Here is a 7,358-nt window from a genome sequence, read left to right as displayed (position 1 = left end):
TGGCAGGAACAGGCTGCCCTGCTTCCCTACAAATGTAAACATGCAGTGTAACTGCACATGAGGTCAGTCACACGGCCAAATCAATGCCCAGTCAGCACTGGTAGCTGTGTCTTGCCACTCTCTGGCTGTGCTGCAGCATTATTGGCTTGGGGGTGGAGGCGAAGCCATGCCCCCAAGCGCATGTAGTATGCGAAGGGACAGGCAGGAAGCCAGAAGCTGGAAGCTGGAGCTGACATGGAGCTATTGGCCAGGGAGGCCGAAGCCGTGCCCTCAAGCACACATAGTTTAGGAAGGGGCGGGCAGGAAGCCAGAAGCTGGAAGTCAGAGCTGAGGCGGCCTGGCAGTGCTGCATCTGCTATGGAGCTGGATGGGGAGCAGCTGTCCGTGTGGACCGGCTTTGGAATCGGAGGGGCTATACTTCCTGAGCATCACTGGTGAGTCCCTGCGAGCCCGCGGCATGTCAGTCGGGCCAGGCGGGGTCTGGGAGGCCTTTCTCTCCTAGAGCCATTCTTCCCAGGGTGGCAGTGTTGGCCATTTTTTTGTTGTTGTTTTGTTTTTCAATTTATTATTTTTATTGGAAAGCAAGCTCTGGGCTTGTGGTTCCTGAGATCCCTGGGCCATAGCATGCACCTCCAGGCTTCACTGCGCCCCCTCCCCCTTCTCCTGCCGTAGCATCTGGCCCCTGGTGGTCAGTGCACATCATAATGACTAGTCCGCTGGTCATTCTGGTCGTTACACCATTATGGTCACTGGGCTTTTATTATATAGGATAAATAATGCTTTTGGAAGACTGGAGACCTGAGAGGGGAGAAGGAAGAGTAGAGCTCAGTGAATGGTAGGTGAGCTTTGATCCAAGAGCCCTTTACCTCCCCAATGCCTATGTTCATCACACCTGCACCTGTGTCCCAGGGAGGCCATTATGTCTGTCATTCATTCGGAAGAACCCTTAGGCTCCCCTTTCCGCAAGGCTTCCTAACAGGAAATACAATGGCCAGCAGATTTCTTCTTTTCTCAAAATTAATATCAAGGTCAGCACTCATACATTTCTTTGTGCATTAATCGGAAACCGCACTGCCTCATGAGCTACTCCTCTCCTGCTCCTTGAATGAGGCAAATCCTGCTCTCTTTCGGCCAATCCAGAAGGTGGCTGGTTATCCACAGTTCAATCTGGGGGCTTTGGAGGCTCCGCCCTTAAACCGGGCTGATGCAGCCAGGGCCACTCTACTGGCCCCAGAGAATGTGCCAAATCCCTTTGATCTCCAAGGAATCGGATTAACAGGCCATGATGGACAAGGAAACATGTTATAAATCCCAGCATCTTAATTCAAAGGCTTTTTTAAATTCTTCCTTCTTAAATCTATTCTATTAAGTAATTCCATTCACATCCACCTTTTTTTCCTTGGTTTTCCCCCTTGTGCTCCTGTTTATCTCTGAAACCTTACCATATTTGGGGGAGGGAGGCTAATACATTCATAATTGTAGAAAAAGTTTTTATTTGGCCTCAATTCTCCTCTCCCCTACTTTCTCTCTCCCACAAAAGCTTTTTCTCGAGTGTCCGTTTTTTCCATTGAAATAATCATCATCATAACTACAGTGTACTGAGTACTTATTATAGCCAGAAATTAGCAAATTTTTTCACTTACTTTATTTCATGTAATCCTCTCAACAACCCCTTGTCATCGTCCCCTGTTAAATTATTATTTCTAGCCTGACTGCGTGGCTCAGTGGTTGAGTGTCTGTCATTCATTTGCTCAGGAGGTCATGGTGCAATTCCTGGTCAGGGCTCATGCCCAGTTTTCAGGCTCAATCCCCATTGTGGGACATGATTCTCTCTCATTATTGATGTTTCTATTTCTCTCTCCCTCTCCCTTCCTCTCTGAATTATTTTTTTTAATTATCATTTCCATTTAATAGCTGAGAATCAGAGAATTCTCAGAGAGGTTAAGTACCTTTTCCAAAGTCACACAGCCAGTAGAGTAAATCTAGGACTTGAATCCAGAATGCCAAAGATTATTATCTTTTTCACCAATACACTACTTTCTCCAAATTTCTAGAGAACTTCATGAATCCTCCACATTGTTTTAGTAGTCCAAATAGCTATATTCCTGTGGAATGAGTAGTGATTCTATTGTAGATAAAATATTGTTTCTGAGAAAGCATTTACAAACCACCTTAAAGCAGCTTCCCAGATTGGCTCTCTGATCTAGGTGTACTTGAAAATGAAATAGTCAGCCATGTGACCTTATAAACATTGTGGAGACTATAAGGTAGTATTCTCATGACAGTAAATACATCCCAGGTATTGCCCCATTAACCTCTCTTTTAAAAACCTTTAAATGTTTTCTGACAACAACACAATAGCCCAGCTACGAAAGTTTCCATGCGTTAAAAGCCCCAGACACGGGGATCAATAGGAAATAAGACCCCATAATTGGGAGTAGACAGAGTCTGGGTGGAGGTGGCGCTGGAATGGCAGACGTCTGATGGAAGAGAACAAGGGAGGGGCTTCCTTGGAGCGCTTTAGAGTCAGGGGCAATAAAAAACATTGCATCATCTGAGATCATCTTGCAGCCACAGCTACTCCCAGCAGAAGGGTTTCAGAAACCACATGTTGCTCTATGCTGCTGCCCTCTCTGTCTTTTTGGCTTCACACCACTTCCTACGTTTCTGGAATGTTGCCTTCCCAGAGGATAATCCCACAGTCTTCTAATGCACTGGGCCTATAGCATTTGTGTGCAATTTGGTAGGACAGTCTGGGGTGGAAGGTAGTCATGAACAGCAAGATCCCAACGTATCTGTTATTTCTGCCTGACAACCAAAGAGATGGAAGGAACCATGTCCACAGCAGAAATGAATGGTGGATTGAGGGCGGGTTAGGCATGTAAGTTTCTTATGTTCAATTAATTAAACAAGAAGGCCATAAGATTAATAAGGCTCTAATGCCATGGCAGTCCACGTAAGTAAACCAAAATCTAAGCCTGCAAGTGCCTCAAAACTTTAAGGATAACCAAGAACAAACAGGCAACTAGTCTTTAAACTCTAGCCAATCAAATAATTTTCTTTCTTTGCCTCTGTAAACTTTTAATTAATGGAATAGATTTTTATATAAATCTTCCTCCTCTTCCCCACCTCCTGTCCTTACAGTGCTCCTAACCACTTCCAGTTTGGTGCTGCCCCGTTCCAGCTGATTTTTGCTCAAATAAACTCTTCATTTTTTGTTTTTACTATGCTTCAGTCTATCTTTTAACACTTAACCCTCTGAGGCCCCCAAAGCTAACATTTTCAGATGTAAAGAGGCAATTCTCTAGAGGTTATCAACTGAGATAACCTGTTAGAGGCTGTTTGGAAGTGTAATGGTGTCAGGCTTGTCACAGTGACCAGGGAGTGTTGCAAGTATTTAATGAAGGGGACAGGAATGCTAAACATCCTGCAGAATGTCCCTTCTCAAATGTCAACAAGATCCCTGGTTGGGTTCCTGCCCTCAAACTGGTGCTCAAGTCTGGATCTGCACAGCAATCAGAGCTCTATCTTCATGGGACTTTATCGGAAAATGGCTGATGTCATCATCAGCATCATCCTAGCAAATGTGTGTGTAGAACCTGTGACCTGGAAGGCAGGGGGCTACCTAGTGAAAAGTAGTGAAATGCTTTGAAAGTCAAGTGAACTCAATAACACAATTCTCAGCCTATTACAATTGTGTGGGATGTTCATATTTAACTTAGGAATGCCATATGTCCCTCTCTTTTTCCTCTCTCATTCTAGATAAACAAGGGTTTGCTCCATAAAGTCAGGAAAGACAGAATCCTTACATACACATTTCCATTTGCAGTTTGAATCAGTGCACAGTCTTCTCATATAATGTACTTTCAAGACTGCAGACTTCTCAAAATAATGAAAAGATCCTTGATTTACACAAGAGGTTGACAAGGCTGCTCTAAACTGGTATTTCGGTCATATTATTTAGGTAGGCATTTTGTTTTGTTTTGATTACAAATTTATCCTGTACAAAATGACACATGAAAAATATTTAATTTTGAGACATTCTGAAATTATTTACAAAATGAAAACTATTTGATATGGTCAAACTCGCTGAAGGCATTTTGATCTAACTACTCACATTTTCTTCAACTGCCAAAGAAATTAATGCAATATGAAAGAATAGATTTTATGACTTTAGCAAAAGTTTGTATTTTCTGAAAATTGGCACATATGTATATGCCTGAAGACACACCTACTCTGTGTTCTAAAGCAAACTTTTATGCACGTGTTTTCCCTTGAATGACACTTCCCATGGCCCATGTAGTCCCCTGCACCCTTTCCTGGCATAGTCTCCTGAAGCTTCACTTTGCACATCATGTGCAGCTCCTGAAACTGCATTTTTATTTCTCATTTTTATTTCACCTGTTACCTAGTGTCACATTTAATATTGCCTGATGTGTATCTCACATGGAAGTGCTGTTTCCCTTCCAACAGACAATGTCCCCAAAGACCACTTCTCCCTCCTACGTCCCCAGTTGTCAATTTCTCTGACTCCCTTGCACCCTTTAAAGGAGAGAGGGCTGGAGAAGGAAGAAGGAAAGAGGGAGAGTGGATTTAAGTGCAGATTTTAGGCTACAGTGCCTTGTACTGTCTTATTAACACTCCCTTCATCACCACCCCTTTCACCCCATAACAAAATCTGAAACATTTCTGGGGTTAAATGCTTCCTGTGTCCCCAGAATCCACAATTAATAAGTAGTCAATAAGGTTGACAATGATGAACATGACCTCAATCAAATTTTCTTTGATGGTGGGAGCAATAACTTGAATAATACACAACAGAAACCCAATTCAAATTCGATTAAGCAAAAGCAAATTTATTAGCATAATAAACTGAAAAGTCCATGCTCCCCTGGACTCTGAGCACCACTGAACCTAGGTGTCTAGACACGGTCATCAGGGCCCTGTTCCCTCTGTCTTCTTCAGCTCTACTTTCCTCTGCATCAGATTCATTCTCAGACTGGCTCTCCTGAAGATAGGCAAAGATAACCTCCAGTTCTTCCTGCAGCTCTGCAACACCACCAGAAAGAAAGAAAAGAACCAGTTTCCCACGGTTCCAGCAAAATTTCAGGAGCTGACTCCCATTTGCTCTGATGGGCTCAGCTTGGTCATATGTCCAACCCTAAACCAATCACAGCAATGAGTTGCTCTTATTGGCCAGGTTTGGCTAAAGCCCTAGAGCTAGTGGCAGGGTCAGCCCCAGACAAACCATATGGACTGAGGGGGAAGAAGAATGATCCCCTAAAGAAGCCATGGTCTTCGTCCCAGAAAAAAGAAATGAATGCTGAGGTGGCCAAAGCAGCAGTTGTTCACTATAATTCCTAACAATGATTCCAACCCTACAGGGTTGTGATAAGAATTATATTATATGGATTCAAGAAGTTTATAAATCATAAAGCAACTATAGCTAAAAGATGTTTTTATTATTGAACAGATAATGCTGCTTATCCACACAAAATACATTGATAGATTGCATTGACACTACAACCAAAAGCAACAGTCATTGTGTGGCTGGATGGTCAAGGGAGACTCCAGTGGCAGAGGAAGGCATTCTGGGTATTGTGGAGAGTCTGGTGTGGTGGGAAGGACCTTGGCTTTGAAGTCATGTCGATGTGGATTCTGGTCTTGGCTACATCTTTTATCAACCATGTGAACTTGCACATGGCACTCACACACTTTCTTCAACTGTGAAGTGAGGGTAATCACACTTCTTAATATCCCATTCTTGTGAGAGTGAAAATGTGTGCAAAGTGCCCATGGTGCCTGGCTCAGCACAGAGAGTTAATAATATTCCCTCTCCCCTGCCTCCAGTACTCATGTTGCTTTATTGCTATTGAAATTTCAATAATTTAAGGCATCTTAATATTGAAATGTGAAAGATACTAGTTTTTATAGAGACAGAGTAAGTCATGTTCATCTTTTTTTTTTTTTCTTTGCATTGCTATTTAGACTTTTTCTAAATATCCTACCTGATGGGGGAGGGAGATCTGGAAATAGAACTGGGGACTTTGCCCTAAATATCTGTCAACCTGGGCTGGTGGTGAACTTTGGTTATCACCCTCTTAACACACCAACTCAAACAACTTTGATGTTATCAAACTACCTTCCCAAGGTGCAAAAACCACAGCTTTAAAGCAACCTATGAGTCAGCAGCTTAGTGAAATGTGAGTAGGGATTCCGTCATTGATAAGGAAGGAATGACTAAATAAACAAGCCTTCGCAGGGATAGTTTCTGTCTGTATTTTCTGCCAAATTGTTGAGAAGAGGGGAAAGAGGCATCAAGACTATAAAAGGGATCTTTCTTCCTGAAGGAACGAATTCCAGAGGTGCTCCCAAAACACCCAAGCACCCCTCTCTGCTAACCCCTTCCTACTGCCCTCAAATTCTTTTTGCTCCAAGGATCCTCCTCTTGGGGAGACATTTACTCACTTTACTTATTCCTACAACTCTCTTTTTTCTCTTCCCAAACCACAGTTATAAAAGCCAGTACTCAGGAAAAGATCCTCTCCCTTTTCTGCCTCCCCAAAGTTACAGAGCTACAAGGACCCACCTTAGGAATCCACATGATTCTTCCAGGCACCTCTTGGGAAGAGTCTGGCCCATCTATAATAATAAAAGCATAATATGCTAATTAGACCGGACAGCTGAACGACCTTCCAGACATCCTTCCTGACAAAGCCATGGCAGTGGGGGTGGAGGCAGAGGCAGTTAGGGGCAATCAGGCAGGCAGAGGCAGTTAGGGGTGATCAGGCAGGCAGCAAGTGGTTAGAGGCAATAAGGCAGGCAGGCAGAGGCGGTTAGGGGCCATCAGGCAGGCAGGCAGAGGGGTTAGGGGCAATCAGGCAGGCAGACAGAATAGTTAGGGGTGATCAGGCAGGCAGGCCAGCGGCTGACTGCCCTTTTAGGCCCTATCCTGCAGGGATCCCTGCAGGATCGGGCCTAAACCAGCAGTCGAACATCCCCTAAGTGGTTCCAGATTGCAAGAGGGTGCAGGCCGGGCTGAGGGACACACACTCCCCTGTGCATGAATTTCATGCACTGAGCCTCTAGTCCTATTTATAAAAGTGGTTACAAAAGGAATTTCATGTTGCATTCAGTTTTCATGCTGATTGGATCAACACCTGCCTGGAGTTTCCATACCAGCACAAATTCACCATCTGTTTTTCCTCTTTGCCTCAGGCTGGCTTCCACCTCACATTGGGCCTTCAGAGCATCAGATGCTAACCTGTGCAATTTCCCAAGCCTGCAGAGGAAGTGCCATCAAATTGAAGATTTCCTTAGTCACAATGTCCTGACAGTTTCCCAGTATCGAAATCAAT

At 43.9% G+C, this 7,358-nt stretch overlaps 1 long non-coding RNA gene across 1 annotated transcript in view; it reads left to right on the top strand.

The window, feature by feature from the left end:
* The first annotated feature begins 339 nt into the window (after window positions 1-339).
* The window catches only part of LOC139001905 (uncharacterized), a 32,825-nt gene continuing 25,806 nt past the window's right edge, over window positions 340-7,358 (top strand). The window contains exon 1 of the long non-coding RNA XR_011470114.1: window positions 340-434. This is a non-coding gene — a long non-coding RNA (uncharacterized lncRNA). The remainder of the gene's footprint in view (window positions 435-7,358) is intronic.

The sequence above is a fragment of the Myotis yumanensis genome, unplaced genomic scaffold (genome assembly GCF_028538775.1).
Source record: "Myotis yumanensis isolate MYYU_CA2020_CCGP unplaced genomic scaffold, mMyoYum1.0.hap1 SCAF_2, whole genome shotgun sequence".
NCBI lineage: Eukaryota > Metazoa > Chordata > Mammalia > Chiroptera > Vespertilionidae > Myotis > Myotis yumanensis.
The sequence above is the reverse complement of the archived record's forward strand: the minus strand, read 5'-3'. Positions and strand labels throughout refer to the sequence as shown.